At 37.5% G+C, this 21,530-nt stretch overlaps 1 protein-coding gene across 3 annotated transcripts in view; it reads left to right on the top strand.

Annotated features, from left to right (window-relative positions):
- ESRP2 (epithelial splicing regulatory protein 2) overlaps positions 1-21,530 on the top strand; it is a 168,701-nt gene that overhangs the window by 97,584 nt on the left and 49,587 nt on the right. The window contains exons 15-23 of one of the 3 annotated variants that reach the window (XM_086847261.1): positions 8,008-8,105; positions 8,341-8,459; positions 9,585-9,678; positions 10,902-11,020; positions 13,179-13,310; positions 13,437-13,535; positions 16,524-16,736; positions 18,529-18,651; positions 20,626-20,867. The gene's annotated coding sequence lies outside the window, so the exon portion shown is untranslated. The remainder of the gene's footprint in view (positions 1-8,007; positions 8,106-8,340; positions 8,460-9,584; positions 9,679-10,901; positions 11,021-13,178; positions 13,311-13,436; positions 13,536-16,523; positions 16,737-18,528; positions 18,652-20,625; positions 20,868-21,530) is intronic. The other 2 variants (XM_086847265.1, XM_086847262.1) reach the window with 2 other exon arrangements.

The following is a 21,530-nucleotide window of genomic DNA, read 5'->3' as shown; positions in this document are numbered from 1 at the left end:
CTCTACTACATAATTTCTAGTGTTACTGTATTATTAACATTTACTGTATAATTCATGGTGAACTTGGTGAGTAGTATCAGAAACTTAGAAGTCATGGACACTTTTTTAAACATTGCAACTAATGAGTTACATTAGTGCTTGTTAGATTTAAAAATACAGCCACAAACCTTCAGCTGTGCTGTAGAAGGAAACATTATGTATTTAAATCTGAGGGAAGCATTTAGCAGTGCAGGTTTTTTACATGCCTTGTTCTCTCCTGCCACCATGTGGCTTTCCCATTTTAAAAGGGATTAATTTTAGTACTCTGGAAGTCACTGAAACAGGCAGTGAAGAACTTTGTTGGTTGTTTTCATTGTGAACCATATTTAAGGTTTAGGTCATTGAGACAGAAATGTTCACCAAAAAACCCACAATAATATACTAAGCATTCAACTTCATTTCAGAGTGATCTAGTTCATCTCTTTCTTGCTTTTCAGGAGCCTAAACCTGCATTGTTTCAAATATTGCATAAATTAGCAAGCTGAGAATGTCTGTCAGAATTCAATTGCCTCATGCCCATTTCTGAGAAGTTTATGCTGGAAACAGCTTCTCCCTGTCCCCTCCAGCAAAACCATCAATAAGCATGTTGAGCTGGACCTTAACTTGGAGTGGCTCACATGTCCTGCAGGTGATACTGATTTCTAGGTTTTTCGTAGTTTTGAGATGCTCTCAAAAAGTTTCAAAAAGACTTGACTTCCTTGAGGTTAAAATTCAAAATGGTTCTTGCAGTCTTAAAGATATCCATGATAAGAAAATTGCAAAAGCTTTGCCATTAAGAAAGTCAGAGAAGTGTTAGGAATAAAGCACAAAGCAGAATCAGTAGATTTGGTTTCAAATACCCTTATTCTCTATTGCAATATTTAGTTTCTGTATATAATGGTTTTGGTGTCTTTGAACAAGGCTGGGCCTAATCCTCTTACATTTGTCATGTTGAATAGCATTACACTAATTGATTAATCCTACTTTTAAAATGATTAGAAGAAACTGATTTTGCTGAAGAACTTCTCATAGCGCTTCTAGGAAGAAGACATAATGAATTAAAGGTTTCTACCCAGTTACCATTTCCCTAAATATCCATCCTATCCCAAGATTTGCATTGTATATTGCACTAAAATCCAACTATTTTATGTTACACAACTTATTTTGTTCTTTGACAACTAAAGTAAAATGAAAATTGAAGATTTTCTGCCTCTGGGTTCACTCCAGGCTCATGTTTTTGGTTATGGGCAGATGAGGCTGGCCCAAGGATGAAACCAAGGAATCAATCTGTATGTCAGATTTGAGGAATCAATATGTAAGGTCAGGATCAGGATCAGGTCCATTGAGAATAAGCATCATCAAAATCAGCCAGTGATGACCCAGCAGGACCACAGTGATCAGTCAGGGTCACGTCAGCATAGGTCAGGACCTGTAGCAACAAGGTACATGGCCAAGAACAGGCATGGCCAGGGCAGAGCTCAAGTGGGCACTCCAACAACACAGGTCAAGTAAGGGGTGAAGTTCCAGGCCTGGCTTTCTATGGACTCCCAAGCCTAGAGGCAGAGTCTGTGGAGTGGAGCATCATTACGAGTAACTAGAGCAACCAGGGACCAGATACATTTCCAACAGCAATGGAAACACAAAGAACAAGAACAGGAAAATGCAAATTATTCAAGGAATAATGCCCCTATGCCACAATTGACATTTTATGTAATGGCTTAAGCTGGGCAACTTTGTAAAAAGTGGGGGAGATTACTAGAAAAAATTATGTTGTTTTTACACTTTAACATTTCAAGGTTGCTATTTTTTCACTTATACTTACAGTTTTAATATGTAATATTAACATTAATATTACAAATAATTTAATTTATATTTAATTTATATATAATTTTATATGATCTTTAATTTTACAAATTAAGAAGAATTATAAGAACTTCAGAGTATTTTTCCTCCATCTGACCCTTTTTCTTCCCTTGATTCTTCAAGTTTCATCATGGTTTTTCTGTGTTTGATACACAGAAAGATACTTTGCTTTCTCCAAGATACAGAAAATAACATCTTTTAACCACTGGAAATACATAGAAATTCTATGAGCACAAGAGCTAGGAAAGCATACGCTGTTCTAATCACAAAGATGTTATCACACACTGCACTGAGAATTTCACCTGCTGTGGGTCACTGAACTTTGGCCTGAGTTAACCAGACAATTAAATAGCCCAGCGTAACTGTTGAATTTGCCATGTGATAGGATCTTTCATTTCATTTCAATAATACCATTGGTTGAAAAAAGTTAAATATTTAGAATCCTGAGCACAAGAACAAAAAAAGAAAAGTGCTTGGTATGTGTTTGAAAGTATAGCTATGCGTTTCCCAAACACCAAATTCATATTGCGTTGGTTATAGATTACTTGCCTCCTTGTTGTTAAATAATTTAACTCAGGTAAATAGTTTTAGGCACTCTGATAATTTCACAGAAGGATTGTGGTGTAATTTAATCTTTTAAATTGCTGGTGTTATCCACAAGTACTAAAGCGTACCAAAATGAATCACTCTTTAAGAACCCAGGAGCATTTTGCTGTTTTTTCCCTGAGGGTGAGGGAGCTGTGGGAGGTGAGCAGACCTCAACTCTAGGCTGACCTGTGGCAGTGTGGTAGGCTTTCCTCATGCACACATTCCTCCTTACAACAGGGGTCAGAACACCCCTTTTTGTGCTTCAGTTGCTCTTGGAGTTGCTTAGTTCCTACATGTGTACGGCAGCTTGGAAGCGCCATTTCTGAAGGAGCTGGGCCGTGCTGCCCCAGCCAGGCACTTGTGGCCCAGCCCGGGCCAGACCTCCCAGCCCCACAGCAGTTCCATGGCAGGTGAGCTCATTGCCAGCCCTTTCCAGGCAGGTGAATTCATTGCCAGCCCTTTCCAGTGTGTCAGAGCAACACAGTGAGACAATGGCCTACAGATACTCCTCCAAATCCCCACCTTGCCATAGCTTTTTGTGTGCTGAGGAAATCCCTTCTCATTTCCTGTGTGTGTAGGCAAAAATAAACACAGAGTGTGGCATTGCTAAGCTTGGGAAGTGAAGTTTCCTACTTTCAGGGTAAGTGTAAACATACATTTCACCTTGGCTGCTTGAGGCAAAACCACTTCCTTTTCTTTCTACTTGTTCCCCTTTCCACAAAGTCACCACCATTCCTGTTTAAGAAACATGATGTATCTCTGATCACTGGTAAAGGCAGTAATTCTGGTGTAGAAATGTGCCTTAGATCAGTACTTTGCTGTAAAGTGAACAAACAAGCAAAAAAGTCCCACAGGAAACCCAATTTCATTTGTCTGATCAGAAGATAAAGACAAGCCTCTTAAGCTAGCAACTTCCTATGTTTTGACTGATATTATACTGTATTCAATTCTCCAAAGAGCAGTATTACATAAAGAGTAATAACTAAACAATCAAATGCCACAAAAAAAACCCCTTTACTATAACATCATGAACTAATTTGAAATAGTTAATTATCTCTGAAATCTGTTGTTTAACTCTAGGTGTGTAGTTAATGATTATATGATAGCAAATAAGTAATACAGCATTAATTTTTTAAAATATTATTATTTAAGGGAGAAGGATTTTAATCTGTACAAAAAGAAATTCAGGAAATGAAGAATTGCTTCTTTGCAGTGGTTAATGGAATTGGTAGGAATCCATTCAGCTCACAAGAAATTAGGGGGTGCCTTAGTAAGAAAGGCAGTAAAAGGCAAGAAATATTTGTCTACTGGATTTAAAACTGGCCTATGGAAACCAGAGCTGCAGGTGTTCTTGGACATAAGTGGTGTTGTAGGAATTTTAAAACTCTGTAACTTTATGATCAGCTATCCAAGCAGAGGCAATGATACCAAGTAACCCAATCTACTGCCTCAGGACATGAGCAGGGTCAGGAAGGCGCTCCTTTTAATGCCCCAACACTACTTGCATTTCAAAAGAAGAGTTTTGTTTGTGTTTTTTCCTGAGTAGAATTCCCATTCATAGCAACTTCAGATGGCTGTTGATACTGGGCAAGGAGTGCAGTTTTGTATTTAATATAAAACATTCCTGTAGAGAGTTATGCCTCAAAAGGAAAGCCAAAGGCAAAAGTGGGTTAGAGGGGATGCCTTGATGACCTGACTGCCAGCAAAGCCCCTCTGCACAGCTCAGAGAGGCTGTGTGTGACTCCAGGCTGTGCTGTTATTGTTCCTGGTTTACAGTCAGGAAGGCTACACAGTAAATGTCATTGTAAGAGTAACACTATATTACCACAGTTAAATATAATTCTAACAAAGTTATCACCACACAGCACAGGTGTGCAGAACACCTCAAAAATTTTATTATCAAAACACTTAGATCTTTTTCATCCAATTGATAGAAGTTCTATGGGAATTTACACTACTTGGGTAGGTACGTATATTGACCTCTCTTAAACTAGTATGGAATTTACCTTAGCAGGGTTTTCTAAGTAGCTTCCTGAATTGAGAATAAGGCAGAAATAGTAACAGAGAAAGTCACATTAAAATAATGCATTAAGTTTAAAAATTAACATTTCCTCAGGGTACAGCTGGAATGACTGAAGTATATATTAAAGCTATAAATAATTGCCTTTATAGAAAAAGTTCCCCACAACTTAATTAAAGTAAAAGTTTTATATTTTGGTTGCAAAAGTCTCTGAAGATGTTTTAAGTAAAAGCAAGGAATATGCAGTCACAAATTAATCTGAAACAGCAATTTTAATCTGGAAAAATCATTTTGAAGAAACTAAAAAATAACATCTTCCAGAGTGAACCCCCGCATTTTAGGTGTTTGATTTTAGCATGTCTCAGAGGTCAGACTGGAATCCCAGGTTATTACACTTACCAGGAAAATCATATACAAATAGTTGGTTTGTGTTCATCACAAGTAATCCCTTTTTTAGAAATGAGCCCAGAGGCTACTGTAAGATGTCTTAGAAGCATGAAAATGTCTCTTAAGAATTATTAATATATTTAAGACCCCTGCTGTATTTTCTGGTATGCTGTGTCATGATTTGTAATTTTAATATCAGACCTGTAAAATTGTGTTTCAAAATGATTATGTATTTTCCATGTAGATGTTTTCCAATGAACATGATAGCACAGGACATAATTTTTGTAGATTAGTTTAATTTTGGGCAAATTATACTTAAGAGAAGCCAAACAAAGTAAAGGCTACATCTATACTTTCATTCAAAATGGATTTCCTTCTCAGTCTACAATATATTTTCTCAGGCACTGCCTTCATGTCAGGTATTCATCATGGACAGCTTTCTCTCAGGAATTTAAATGTTGGCTCCAGCTCAGGCTGCCCTTTATGCATCTTTGGATGTAGAAAACACAATTCTCCATTTCTCACCCTGCTACTCAGCACATTGGGCTGTGAGGGTGCTGCAGATGGCACATGACTTTTCTCTGAGCTTTAGTTTCATGTAACACACCTACCTCAGTGGCTCTGGCATTTGTTTCTTTTAGAACCTACAATATTTACATATCCACCAGAATACAGAGAAAAATTATACCTATTCAGAAAAGGTTTGATGAGCTAACAAATCATCATTTTACCTTTTGCTCAAGCAACATGAGGAGCCAGTCAGCACATAGGAATGGTTTGTGTTTGTGTACACACACATGGGTGCAGGGACAGACCCTGGGGGACATAGGGAGAGATTGGTGTACAGAGGGTGTCATATTTTCACAGTATAAATAGATTGTTTTACTACAGTCAATCAAATAATTTTTTTATAAAAGCAAGGAAAATCCCTAATGGTGCAAGAAGTTTGTTTCTGCCAAACTGTTGCATAAATTATTTCCCCTCATCAACTCTAATATGACCACTCCCAAGCTAAAAATTAAGTATGTGCTGAATGCTTAGATTTTCAAAGGAACCAAAGTATAAAAATTTTCTCCAAAAGAGAGTGAGTTTCAAGGGCTTTTTTCCTTTTGGAAAGGTTTCCCAAATTGTATTTACTCTTCATTATGAGATTTCTGATGTCTGCAAGTTTCTTTATACATGTGCACGTGTGGTTGAAATTTGAGATCCATCTGCCCTCTAAAAATATTGGAAAGTTATAATTCCAGTTGTAAAGAAGAAGATAATGTTGTACATTAAGAACAAAGGGCCTAGCACAGTCACATAGCCTGAATAAATATATATTGTACACAAATTCCTGTTGGCTAACAAGGTATCATAAAATACAGTTTTGTGCAGTAAGAGCATATAACAAACTAGAGAAGGAACAGGTTGCAGAGCTTCTGCAGAGCATGTGGTGTGCTGTGTGTTCACACTCTGGCATGCCCTGTAGCAGCCTGTTTGTACATCTGTTCCTACAGGCAGTAGAATCATTGTTTCACCTTTTGCTTAAACTTCATTTAATAGGGCCAAACAGCCTGGCTATTAGAATTGGAAAAAAAAAAAAAAGTTGTAGACTGCCTAAATTTAATCTGAATACCATACAAAGCCTTCCTGACTAAGGTATATTGAAGTATATATAAGGTATATTAAAGAATCAGGGATTTTTAAATATATAACCAAAGGCTCTATAAACAAGAAAACAGAGAACACCACTGAGAAATGAAAATTTGAAAATTCAGATTGTTATCTATTTGCATAATATAAGGTTTTGAGGCTAAAAATAAAACCCAACAAGCATAATGAGATTTGCAATAAAACCTAGAGGTTTGTAAATCTACTACTAGCTTCCTCTTGTGTTGTACTGTCAGTACTATAATAAAAAAGCAGTGCTGTGGAGCAGAATAGCACAGGAGAGGTTGGCAGTGGAGGACATCCCTAATTCAGCTTTAATAAACTTCCAGGGATATTATTTGGTTAACATTAATAAGAAACATGAGGATTTGAAGATATAAGTCCAAGAACAGTAGCAGCACCTCCTTTGTGTCCATAAGGGATGGCAGAGGCACAGTTCCCTCTGTCTAACTGAATGTTTTTAACTAAGGTGCTTAAGTTACAAAACTGGCTGGCTTCAGCTAATTGTTGCCAGAAAGCACTTACCTTTCCCTCTGCCCTTCTCCTGTAACCCACTCTGCTCTTGGCTAGGTGATCCCCCTGCTGACCTTGAGCCACCTCTGGAGCTCATCTGGCTGCAGGTTATTCAACCTGATAAAACAACAGAAGTTACCTTTACCCACCTTCCAAAGTGTACATTTTTTGCCAAGTTAGTGAGTTTTGTTGCCTGACCTTGCAATGAATCAGATAAACTTCAGAGGCAGCACAAGGAAGATGTGGGAGAAAAGAAAGAGAAGCTGGAAAGGTGGGGACAGGACTTGATGCCCTCCCTCCAAGAACAGTTGATTTGGCTCAGCCACTTGTCACTCTCTGGACTCCCTATTCAACCTGTAGAGAGACGTAAGCAGTTCCTGAAGCAGTTTAGGGGGGGGGAAGGTCTTATTTTTCTATCAACTATACTTAAAAATAGGGAGAATACTTCCCCAATTTATTTTCTTATACTAAAGGTTTAACTTAATGTGGTATAAATACCCTGCCTTCATCTTCCTTACTCTAATCCAACCTTCACAGCAAGCTGGAAAATATTCTATGGTTTTCAATTACTTTTTTCTATTGCTAATCTTTTCTGTTTGGCATCTCTCAATAGTCCTTTTATTTACATTTCCAAGTGTGAGGCTTTTTTTAAAAAAAGTATTTTTTTTATTTAACTTATTCACTGAATTCTTAATTTGATGTTTTTATTCAGCGAATGACTTTGTTTATAATTCTTCCCGTTCCATCATTTGTATTAACAATATATCTTTTGTTGTCACTATTAGTCTTCTTTTAGCTACAGAATCATGTTTGCATTCTTCTCTGGTTGCTTTGACTACATCTGCTTGAATTTTCTTCTGTGAATGCTGTTTGGTATTGGACATAGTTCTCTTTACAATTGCTTGCCTTCTGTATAACATTTTATTTGGGGTATTTTTCCAATTACATATATTTTTCTGTTACAGGGGTTTTTTTCCAGAAAACAAAATAAAACAAAACCAACCACAGGTAGTTGCAAAGGAGCAAGACTTCAGTAGCAAATAAGAAAAAAGCCTCAGGAAAAGTAAGAGACAACACTTTTTATCACATCAAACTTGTTCACTCATTTGTTTAACCCCTGTCAAATAGGCTGAGTCAGATTTGACTTTTCCTGGTGTTATAGATATAGCCAAATATTTGTTTCAGAAGATGCTTCTATCACCCAAGGCATTTTACTCTCTCCAGTTCTGTAGCATCTTAGATCTCTAGCTGTACAAACAGGAGATCCCCTTGAACAAGCAGTGCCCTTCTGCCCACAGGTCCAAGGTGCCTTGGAACAGATGTGTGGGAAAAGTGCTGGGACCAGAGGCTGGAGGGAGCCTGGGGCTGTGACTGAGAGATGGGAAGAAAAGGGAAGCTGTGGCAGTGCCCAGCAGAGGTATGGAGGGCTGGCTGTATGAGAATGTGTGTTTGGAAGCAGTTGTGGAGATCTCATTTTAGTGCATGAAACTTGATAGATCTGAAAATTACTTTCAGATTTTTCTATATCCGAGCTGCCTATCAGATAAGCATTCTCTCTGATTTTACAGACAGAAAATGTAGCAGATTAAGTAACCTCTATACAATATTTTGGAAACACAGGAGGTAATATGGAAAAAGAATCAAGACTTTCCAATTTCATGGCAGTTCCTTCCACATTAGACTGACTTTCTCAGATGTTTTTGGTGTACTTGTTCTTTTTCTCTTTGTCTCCTGACAGTTGTAACATTCACATTACATCAACATTCATATTGAATTTGAAACTTTTTTTCTCCTACATTCACCCTCTTGTTTCCCTTTTCGCTTGTTTCCTTAGCCACATCTTTCAGTTATTCAAGTCCCTTCTTTGGGAGGTTTTACAGCACTTTTGTCATATTGGTGCATAAGGAAGGAAACTCCTAATATCAAATATTGGAAGAAAGATGGGTTTGAGGTACACAAGTTCTGCTAACCCTGTGTCTTGCAAAACTATCTCATTAATTTTCCTTCTGTCATAGCATGAATTTGTAAATGAAAACAGCCTCATGTGGCAGTTGACAGCAGAGGTTATGCCATGAGAGATCTGATTATTCTGTTCAGTATTTTGTATGTCTATTTTCTCAACTCATCTTCATAAATGCATGACATCATGCATTAATTGAATAGTCTTTCTAAACAAATATTTAATTTACTTTGTGACTGTCTGTGAATCATCCTTTAACACTGTGCGAGCTACTACAGCAATAATGAAGTTTGTTATTTGTAAATTGTCTCTTAAATCTTGCTGAGTAGACCAGAAATGTCAAAGATTCACTGCTGCTAGGAACAGCCCTTTTCGTGTGTGTATGTGTGTGTGTGCACATATGTCTGTGCACAAAAAAACACATTAGAAATTAGGGGTAAACTGAGTTTCTGCTTATAAACTTCAGGGATTCAGGATTTTCTTTCTTGCATAGTATAATATAGAATCAGATCAGTTTATTGTGGTGAAGCTTATTTGATCTGATGGAGTTTGGTTTACTACATTTCCTTTCCTGTTTTACAGATGACTGAGTTTATCCCTTGGGAAATGGAATAAGGATTTGAGTAAAAGAGCAAGCTTTAGTCTTTCAAGTCCTTTGCCAAAGTAACGCAGATAAGTGTAAATTTTATTATATCCTACCAACAGCTTTAAGGACAAAAACATCTTTGCTTCTAAATACAGTTAAAATCAGTTTGGGTCTAAAAAAATTTTAAAAGGTGAATTTAGCACAGTGCTACCTGAGTATAAATGTTGATTAGGCAGCTTTGCTCCTGGCACACAGAAATTACTTAATACAACCACAGTATCAAACAGAAGAGACACAACAATAGTGAGCTTTCTGTCCCATTATCTTCAAATAATGCACTGAGATTTATTTCAGCCATATTGCAATAGCTGCAGCAGCTAATTTAGTGGAAGAAATAATAAACAATACAGAGAAACAAGTCCAGTTATTTGCTTACTTAATAGACTTCCTGAAGCTGGAAGTAAACAGTGTTTATAGTATCAAAATTCCCTGCATACAACCTTCCTCTCCACCGTAACTGGCAGTTTACTGTAAACATCAGAGTATAAACATGTCTTGAGGTTGGTAAGTTGAATACTAATTAATTTGAGCAGATTTTTCTAGATGTAAGGGATAGTATGAAAGGCCACAGGACATAAATAAACAGGCAGCAAAAACTGGCATCTAGCTAGGAATACTGGATGGCAGGTGAAAATGTCTGTGGAGGACCAACCTCATTGAGGCCTGTAAAGGTAAGGATGAGATAGGGGTAAAAATGAAAGATATTAACAGCACCTCTGACTGATTTTAACAGCAATTCTGAAAGATTAAATTTAAAATGTATGTTTATAGATTATTTTGTACCATTCTGATTAGTTTTGGTAGTATTATGGTCACTGCCAAAGCAAGAGCTGATTGTGCACAGCCACTCCACAGAAATTAGGAATTCGTATCTTGGGTGCAGTTTTTTCTGTCAGTGATAAAGACAGTTTACAAAGTTTGCTCGCTTTATACCTCTTTCCTCTTGCTTGGTCCTTGGTGATAGTGCATCTGTTCAGCAGATCAGGGAAATGATCTGTTATCAAAATAACCCTTTTTCTTTGGGTTAAATTAACCTTTAGTATCTTAAGAAACAGGGTGATTTTTAACACTGATCAGTTACTTGGAGTGTATCATTATGCAGCCAGCCCCACAAGCAGTTGTGTGAACCATTGTATCAAAGCCCAAAATGGGGAGAGGGAACTCCTTAAACAGTCTTTGCTACAGAAAACACAGAATAGCAATACATTTCCTTCCTTCAAGTGTTTCAAATGTAGATTTTTGCTTTTTTACAGTTTTTGAGTGTAGAAATGTGCTTTATTGTTTCTGTGGAAGCCACTAGAGAGCAGCATATATTTCAGGAATGTTGAGTCATGAATGTAACTGATAAATTGACATTGAGATGATCAATCAGGTAACTACAGAAAAGAGGCAGAACTGGGGCACTACTTGCCTGACTTTCTTACAGGTATCTTCTTGGTATTTTTCTTTATTTATTTGCAAATAGACAGTACACATTTCCAGGTATAGTCTACAGGTTATTTCTTTTCACTGGTCTCCAAAATGATACCTATTCTATTCATAAGTAAGCGCTTCATTATCATCACAGAGAACAGTCCACCAGTCTGAAGGGCAAGACCTGTAAGAACAAATCATTGCTGGTGAGAAAGTTTCTCTAACTGGAATTAGTCTGTTTTAAACTATGAAGTTAATTACGATCCAGCATGTCACTAAATTTTTTTTATAAATATCACTCACGCTTCCCTCTTCTTGATTAAAAAAACAGCTGTCTGAACTGGCCCTTTGATTTTCGGCATCAGCAGAGATGAAGGTTAAAGGACGTGGAAGTAAAATCCACTATTATTATCAGAAACTCAAAAAATGAGTTTTTTTCTTTAAGGGCTTCAAAGTATCTTTAGTAGAAATGTAAAATCTTGCAAATTTGGCTTCCCAGTTTCAGAGTATCCCTTTAGTCCATTGTTTAGATCTGCTGGAAATGTGCCTCAAAGTAATAGGAAACCTTAATCTTTCTGTTAGTGGGCTCCAGGCTTTGCCGTGAATGTGACTGGGCATACCGAACATATTTGCATGCTGACAGGTGGGGCAGCTGTGCTCCCCTCGGGGCAGGGCTGGTGGATCTCAGTTGTACTGAAAACATGCCCGTTGCACTGAGTAATTAATTACTGGTGGGAAGAGCTTCAACAGTGGTTTTAGGATGCAAATGCAGAGAATCAGCTGAAAAATCTTTTCTCAGAATCCTAACCAGGCTGAAAAAAATGGTTGGAGCTTTTTGGAGTTTAAAGTTTCAGGTTGTCAGAGGAATTATTAAATAGATACTTCAAATACAGCTTTTGTTCTTTGCTTTGATGATCACTAGTTTTACATGTGAACTAACACATATACTGCTGAATCTTCTTTTCTTGATATTTAGCGGAAAAAACTTGTACTAAAAGTTGGAAAAATTTCATTACTAGCAGTCTATCATCACAAAATAGTTAGATATAGGTTTGTGAATTTCAGAGCCCAAGATTTCTGTGAAGTTGCATTAAGTTTTCAAGCTAACAGAATATTAGAGCATTGAGTTTTTGTATTTAAACGTAAACAGTGGCAACAACTAGAAATCCTTTATAATTAATTTTATAATTATAAAGAATGGAAACTATTTAAAATACTTTGTAATCAATTTTATAATTAATTTTTTCATGATTAATATACATTCAGTCTTTCATATGCTGGACATTTTTATATTATGTTAACGGTGCTGTACAGATTTTTTTACTCTGTTTTTTGTAAGACACTAATTCCATCTTCCCCAGATGATTATTTTCCCGGGGCCAGGTCCAGGGCTCTCAGGAAGCCTGGGCTCTGCTGAGTCTGGGGCAGTTCCACAGCAGTTTAGGATGAGCAGGATGAACTCTGCCAGCACCGTGATAGCTCCATGCCTCCCGTCCCCTGGCGTCCTCCCCCATCCATCACAACCTCTCAGGGAACCAAACCCTGGAGCTGGAGGCAGGCTCACCCTGCTGCTGCCCAAGGACCACCTCTTTTAGGAATGAAGATTTTATCAGCCTAAACAGGAATCTCTCAATAATAGGAAGTTTTATTCCAATTATTGATTTCTAAGAAAGATTTTTCATTGCTAGAAGAATCTCTCTGTTAAACTGGAGATGGCTAAAGAAAGGCCCAACAGTTTTCTCAGTGTTCTAGGCGAGGTGACAATTTCAGAGCATTTCTCTGAGTGCAAGGTGTGAGCCTCTGCAGCACACACAATTACAGCCTTGGGTGGCTCCTTGGGGAACCAGCCACTAGAGGCTGCTCAATAAGCACAGCCCCACCTTTGCCCCTTGAGGGGGATGGATGAGATCACGTGTACGACTGAAGGAAAACATTCACAGAGCACTTGCCTAAAAGACAGCATGGTCTTCCTGGATGGGGTAGTGGGGAGACACAAGAATAGACATTAAAAAAAAAAAAAAATCATTTTCTGATTTCTGGGTGATTTTATTTGCTGGTTGAAATTGCTAGGACTTGAAGACATTATCTTGCTAACTGATGCTATTTCTATTACACAGAGGCCATTTTGTTTGATGAAACTGAGGGGTGGAGAAACATTTGCACACACGAAAAAGTTAGAACTCCAGCAAAAATATCAAGGGATTTCATCCTTGTCCACCCTAATGAATAAGTGCTGGAGAAAAAAAGGTGTACGTATATATATATACATCCATAATTTACATTTTAAATATGTATGTACCAATAAATGCATATTCATACTGTTGAGGAAAGATTTTGTAACAAACCTGTTCTCTTATTTCCATCATCCACTTGAGTTTCTTGTTTAGTTCCAATGAGAAATAGAAACTTCCTGCTGTCTGAAACTGCTGTCTTTTCAATGGGTTGACCAACACAATGCTTCCTTGTGATCTTTGGTAAGGCCATAAGAAAATTTCTGTAAGTATTGTACTAAACCCTGAACCCCTAAACTTCAAACATCATTTAGGATTTGCCCAGATGAGAACAGAAACTACACCGATGATTTGAGTTCTGATTATTAGAAAGCACCACTTCACAGAAGCAAATTGCATGTACTGGAATTCTAGCGATAAATCAAAAGAGCAAGAGGTGAGAAAGTATCATAGGTAAATGTGGGGTCTAGAATGGAGTATGGGAACGTTCATCAGTAAATTTACTATTGTGGAGCTGAAGGATCAGTAGTCAGAAGGTAACTTGTAGCTCAGTGCTGATTCATCTGGGGTGTTAAATGTTTCATTAGTTAAGCAACAGCAATTGAGAAAGAAGCTCTTTCTCAGAGATTAAGAGGTGATGGGGAAGACTCAATGGCCTGAGGCTGCTTTTGTTCTTAAAAGGTGGGGATGGGGAGGAAAAATGCTGCATGGTATTTATTCATGAGCAAAGCTGGTTAACAAATGGGGACAGGGCTTAAAATGACTATTCCAGCCATAAAATTGAATTTTTTTTCTTGTAAACATGAGCCATTTTGTAGCTGACTAAAGTTATACTTAAAAAAAGGAACTGTTTAAAAGGCTGTGTCTGTGCATACTGCTATAGGTGCATGTGCAGAACTGTCTGAAAGGAACACTCAAAATACATATGGTTGTGCATCTGATACATTGAAAATATCTGCCCTTCACACCATCAGGTTTTTGTGATATTGTGGGAAGCAAACACTAACATCCTTGTTCAAGATCAGTATCTGTCTTAGCCATTGATGGTATAAAAAGTTTAAGGACAGTGTTGTTCTATTCTTTTTTCCTCAGCTTTTTCCTTCTGTGCTCTAGCTGTCACTCTCGAAAGATTTGCAAATGTAAAATTCCAGCGACCCAGAGGCTAAATGCTTTGGGTATTATTAACTGATGAGGACTTTGGCTGCTTGCTGTCACTTTATTGTTTTGTCTCCTTCTAAACTTGCATCTGGAGTACATTACGGTTCTGTCTTTAGATCAGTATGGTCAGTACTAAACTGACTAAAATGTATGCCACAGCTCTTCAGCCAAGGAATTTCCTTAAGGAAGTCTGTGATTACATTATTGTCACACTAAAGTATTTGTTTGAAGGACCCTGTAAAGACTTGATAGCATGGTGATTCCTCTTCACAGCGGTACTTGTGAAAGTAGCTTATAGTTAAAATGGTATTTCTGGCCCCAACCTGCTGTCAAAAAGAAAAAAAGTTGTGAAACTATGACTTAGTTTAGCTAAAGAATAGTTAGGGAATCGAGGCTTCTAAAAATTCCCTGAAAAATTAACTTGCCAAAACAAGTTCCAAACCCCTGGTTAAAAACACAAATCAGCTTTTTACACTGTGTACATTATGAAAGGGAGGCTACATAATGGCTTTGGCCAGTCTTATGGTTTGCTAAAAGGAGGCTCTCTTTTCTCCCTTCTGACTGTGGCCCCTCTGTTTATGTAGGCTCTGGCAGTAACAGAACTAAGTCAGCCTGGTTGGTGATCAAAAGGGGTTTTACTGTGAATTAACAAGTGGTTTTGGCTCAGTGAGTGTCTGACCACAACTACAGCAGGTACAAAGAGATGGGATACATAAAGCTGGGAAAAAGAAGTGTGGGGAGACAACAAGGGTTTCCCACTTCTGGCAACACCAAGCTGTTAAACCAGCTTAGCTGGAGTATTTAACTTCAAAAATTGTGTTCAGAATCTTTACCTGAAAAGGCGTATGTCAAATTTCAGATTTTTCTGAACAGAGTGTAAATTCAGAATTCAATCAGATTTGCAGGTGATCATGTGAGCCTGTTGTCTGTTAACTATTCAAACCATTGAAGTTTTAGACTTAGGTATTATGTCAATATTAAAGTTTTAGAAATTTCCCTTGCTTCTAAGATGCAACGGAGCAAAACACAGAGACTTAAACACTCTCAGCCATTTTTGCAGTCATCTTGTCATGCCCACTAAGAGAAAAAGCGGCAGAGCAGTGCATCAGTTCACTATGAATTTAGCAGTTTCATAAATGCCAGTCCAGCATTCTCTTGGCAATGCTGCTGAGGCTACTGAATACGTTGTCACACATGAGCTGTTGATCTATACCAAGTCTGGAAATGTTTTCCTCTCTCTGAGGCCGAATAGGTCTTTGCCAGACCAGCTATTCAAACATACTTCTGTCTTAGCTAGTGACAAGTCACACAAAATATGAAAAATTGTTAGCTTTAGGCTACATGAGAGCTGAATTGTGTTTTCTTCTGGAGCATAGCTTGACTACATGATCTACATAAAAGAAAATATTCAAGCTGAGGATGCTCTATTACTCAGATGTGAGAGTAAAAAAGTAATGATGTACTACACTACACCGAAGAAATAAAGGGACATTTACCATTTAACATACAGAACATAGTGTTTTTATTAACAGATATTGCTATTGCTTGAAAGAAATTGCTGAACATTCTTACTGACCATTAATTTTCCTCTTTTTTGTTTTTTTTGAGCTGTAGTTCATGTAAAATACTCAGATTTTTTTTCTTTTCTAACAAATTAAAATATTCTTTTGTTCCACCTGCCTCATTGAGACAAACTGTACAGTGGTGCAGGAGTATGTTTACCCTCTTGCCTTGGGTTTATTGTGCAGTCACTGCACAAGAACATTTTCAATGGTGACCTAGTTCTGGTCTATAAAGAAAAATGCCTGTTTGAAAAGGGAAAGGGAAAGGGGAAGAATGTCCGAGGGCTCTTTGAGGCTTTTGTCTATCACCTCTATGTTATGAAAGTCTTGTATCAGATTCCCACATGTCATTATTATATGTATATAAACATACATATTTTATACATAAATTGGTGAGTTTATTATCCTGTGGTTTTCTTTGTAGTGCAAAAGAAGTGTGAGACTTATTACTGTTTGAACATGCCTACTGTAAGTTTCAGATACATCTATTTGTTTTGATATTCCTCTCCAGGGTAAAAGAAGAATCATGAAAATTAAGTTGAAGGAAGCAAAGAGAAAGAGAAGGCAAAAGATGTGCGATTCTGAGCAGAGATTTCTTTTACAATACTTTGTAAAACAAAGAGAAGCTACAATCTCTTTACATTAAGTTTGTCGTATAAGATTGACTTTGCAAGTCTGAATGGTGTTAAATCAACTCAGCAGTCCAACAATAAAAGTAATCGAGGTACAGCTTAATATTACTTCTACTATCTCAGTATGAGATGTTGATTCAGTTGCTAACACCATTTGATTTGAAGGTAAAGCAGAAACTGCAGAGCACTGCTCTGGGACACTGTCTCACTCCCATCCTTTACAGCGTCTCATTTAAGAGGTTCAAAATTACACAACTGAACAGAAATGCAGCTCTCTAAGCATATTTGACTGCATACCTAAACAGTGTGTGGCCTTCCAGAGACTAAACAACAGATATGTTTCATTAATATAATTCTACCCTTTAGCAGTGGGCAAAGCACAGTTTTGGAAAGTTCAAAATGAAAATAAAGACAAATATAACCAAAGTCCTTAAAACCTGCAATCACTGCATATCTTTCTGTGGTGGAATAAAATGCATCTAAATATTGCAAAGGAATAGGTTACATTGAATATGACACTAGCAATACATTCTTTATTCAGAAGGGATCCAGAGTCCAGGAAGTATAATGTGGCTAATTGATATAAAAAGTAATGACATAAAGCTTTTGCTTTGACTTTCAACAGGAATGCGCCCATGTTCTACTCATGACTAGTAAATTAATTTTCACAAGGCCCAGGGGAGTCTTTTATTTGCTGATTTCTATTGAGTCTGGTTAACAGGAAGCATTGTTAAACTTGAATGCAAGAAGTTAGCTCTGTGCTGAATGCTGCCTTCACATCTGACACCTGTCATGTCCCAGTGAAACTTCTTGACAAACTGTGCAAACACTAATACCAAACCTTATGCAGGAATGCAGTTTACATTTGGAGTTTTTGCATGCCTTAGGAAAAATTCAATCATGATCCAGCTTTGGACTAAAGCCTGATGCTGGATTTGGCTTGATATACACAGAATTGGTTTGTGTGCTTTTTATCAGTGGTAGTATATCCTCATCCCTTTCCAAAAGCCTTGTTGACAAGATGTCTTCTGAATTATGGCTAAAATATAATTTCATGCTATTGTCAAGTGGGAGCAGATATCCTGAGTCCTGAATCCTCAGAGAGTCTTCTTCCAGTCATGCCTTTTGTTATATCAAGGATATCAAACTGAGACACATGGATTACAACTGTGGCCATATGTTGGTGTGTGTACACAGAGGATGGAGAAATGAGGAGAAAAAGAGAAGAATCAAAAAAGAAGCTTATACACCCCTTCTGTGCAGTACTTGTTATTCATAACCAACATATGAAAAAATTGTGTTGAGTCAAGCAGTTCAGAAGTAATCCTTGCTGTTCTGACATGAACTTCATTTTATTAGGTGTTTAAGGTGTAGCCTTATGCAGAGTATATGACAACAGCATTATCCAGATGGAAAGCAATTATTAAGGGCTACACAATGAGCAAGAGTTGCATAGCTATAGTAACTTCAGAGTGAAGCTGCTTAAACATGAAGGCACTGCTGGGAGGGGTGGAGGAAAGGTATCATAAAGAATCACTTATGTGAAAGGAACATGTTTCTCCTGTGCAATCATTCCTAAAAAAGGTCATATCTACTGCTGGTAGGAAAATGATAATCAGACTCAAATCAAATGTGAAATTAAGTATAAATGGCCTTATACCAGATGTAAATTTTACTGTACTAAGGCAGTTTTTGAAGTGTTGCTTCCTTTCACTGGGGAGGAGGGAAAGACAGGAATAACTATATTGTGAATGATGTGTGAAAGATCTATTCAATTTATACTTGTAATACTTTTGTGCGGAAAAAGTGACCTTTTTCCTGTGATCTGTACAGACATTTGATTATTCTGCTGCTATGTACTCAGCTAATGTTCTTCATTTTCAGATATCTGAGAGAAAGGATAGAAAAATATGAACTAGAAGAAGATTAAAGAAGTCAGAAATGCTAAACAAGAACAGATCAAGCATATGCCTTTGGCCCAAACTTGAAAACTGAGGGAACAGAAAGGTGAGGAATGAAAATGAATATGTAACAAAGGAGCTATGTATATGTGCATGTAGGTATATATCCATATTTGTGTGTAATGTGGGATCATGTGTTTTGATGAGCTTGCTATCCAAATGTTAATGTTGTCTTCTTTGAAAGAAGTATTTTTATTTAGGAAATAGATTAGGAAACTGAACTTTTATATTTTAATTCTTTGAAATTTGATGTTGAAGCCACTGAAGCAGTTTAAGCAGTGTTTCATGTCCATACTAATTTTTCTTGATACATTACAACATATTGATACTTAAATTTTCTTGTTTCATATTAAAATAAAGGTAGCAACTGTGGTTTTATGAGTTTAAGAGGATTCCAGTACCCACTCTTTCCTTCAGTATTCCTGAACCATTGTACAAACCATCATGCCCAATGCCAAACCAAGTTCCCTGTTGAAATGTGACAAATGCTTTTTGTCATCTGGCCTTGATTGTATTGTGGAAAGGCACGTGAAGACTGAAGAGAGCATATTTTATATTAAATAGCAGCATTTGACAATGAATATTTGTTGCCCAAGAACCAGGAACTGTGGGCCTGCTGAACTGTTGGCTTAATACTCGCTTTTCCTGAAAGGGACTTAACAGTTTTTGTCAGTTGTCATACACTATTTTTTTTCAGATGACACTGTGTAATCCTGCCTGCTTAATCCCCATATTACCAGTCCCTTATGATTTTTCTAAGGAATGGGTATTTTCTCTTCTACATATGAGGAAAGAAACAAGTCTCTCTGATGCAGCATATTGTCCACACAACAATGAAGATGTTAGTGTATGACTCTGAATAAGGGTATATAGTGGTTTTGTAAATCCCTTGAGCCTGGTCTTGAGTAAGGCAGCTAATCCTAGTAAGAGGGTATTGCTTCACATGAAATCCTTGCAGAGCTGTGGAATCCATTCCTCCACAGCAGCTGCCCAGGCTGTTTGCCTACTGGGGCTTAGGTTGCTACTATAGATAAACTGTGCAAATAAATGAAACTGGCTGTTACTTTACACCCACTAGTTTTGTTTCATTGTGTGTATGTTCAGAACCTCCTTCTCTGCCCCCCAATAATATACTGGGGCTATTATGAAGACTTCTGCTCCTTTGAAGCAATGAAGCTGCATGCTCAAGTGCACTGTCTGTTCCCTGTTGTGCTTTTAGGCCTGTGCAACAAGTTCTAAGTCTTCAAGTGAGAATCCTTTCCCATTGCATTTGAGTCTGTGTTATTCTAATGTGCACTGCAGATTTCACTCTCAGAAAAAAAAAGTAGCAATAAAATAACTGATTCCAAATTTTTAATTTTCTGTGTGTTCCCTGTATGCTCCTCTGTATAGAGGAAGACTTGCACTAGGATGCTGTTTATTTTCTGTCCTTTCTTAGAAATGCTGAGAATACAAAATACTTTCATGCCCATGAACCAGAGGATTCTGATTAAGTTCCCACAGAATACAATTACTCACACCTACTCCACCTCAGTGCTGTGCCAGTAACTGTAACTTATTAATCATCCCTACTATCCACCCAAGCCTTAGAAGCTTCTATCATTTCTAACATGTCATGAAAACTGTAAGAAATACTTTGTGGGAAACCGAAGTCCCATTTGCAGTATGCAGTGACAATAAAACAAAAGACAGTTTTATACTCTGCATCAGAGGGAAGGATAAAGAGGGAAATTATGAAACTGTGGGACTGATTCATCAGTAAGAAGGTTTCTGATATGAATGTTCTGTGTGCTTTAGGCATTTTTAGACAGCTTAAGTTTCAGCAATGGGTTCTGTGCTTAGATTTGTTTTATAGTACTGAATGGGTGTGTGTTTAGAAGTTGTTTCTTTAAGTAAACTATGTTAAAAACCCCAAACAAACAACTCACACAACTTCCTGAGATTGATGTAAATACTGAGGAAAAAAAAAAAAAGATCAACAGGAATGACAAATCCTTCTGTATAATAATTTAAATTACAGATGAAGCAGAAAAAGGACAATGCAAGTGACCTGGCAATTACACCGTGGTACTGCCTCAGAGCACTGAGAGGGCTGTTTACATATATTATGAATAATGAACCCTTACCCTGTGTGCTGGAGCTACTAGTCAGCCTACAGCATCTGTACCAGCCCAGAGGGATTTCAGAAGAACCCACCATTTCATTTTCTTCTAGTCACAAAGAAGCCACGACTGGAAGCTCTGGATACAAGCAGATGAAAGGGTAAGAAACATATTATCACCATCCCAAACATTGAATACTTCTGAAAAAATACATCTCACAATAAGCACTTCCCCAGGACCTTGTGTGAACTATTTAACAAGAGCACAAAGACAGGTGGCTTTGCCAGCCAGGCAAGATCTTAAGATGTAGATGTTTATGTTTTTTTAACCTCCAATTATCTCTCTGGAGTAGAGGAGACTGCTTTTAAGGCTGCACAGAGCAGGAAGTGCTAGGTATATTCATAAAGGTGTGGCTTAGCTCCCTAGCAATTCCTTGGCAACAGGGACAGCTAGCCTTAAGTAAAACAAACAGGCTTTGTGGAAATCAAAAGTTGAGATGCAAGCTGTTCACATCTCTTTGATTAAAGCAGCCAGTCTTTGATTGAAGGTGATGGTCTCCACCTTGTTCCCTCAAAACAAACAGATTCACAAGGTTTGGATAGATAAATCTTGATAACAGTGCAAAATATAGAATGTTTTTTAAAGTCAGTTTTGCAACATGCATTGTGAGAAAAGGAGAAATTTACACCTCAATTTATCAAAAAATTGATGTTTTATACGTCCTCTGGGACTTCTCATAGATAGAATGTAATCCAGAGTTTTCAAGAACTTTCAAGAACAGCAGGAAGACCTGATCTCACGTCTTATGTCTATATAAAGTATG

Source organism: Cyanistes caeruleus, chromosome 12 (genome assembly GCF_971803275.1).
Source record: "Cyanistes caeruleus chromosome 12, bCyaCae1.hap1.1, whole genome shotgun sequence".
Lineage (NCBI taxonomy): Eukaryota > Metazoa > Chordata > Aves > Passeriformes > Paridae > Cyanistes > Cyanistes caeruleus.
The sequence above is the reverse complement of the archived record's forward strand: the minus strand, read 5'-3'. Positions and strand labels throughout refer to the sequence as shown.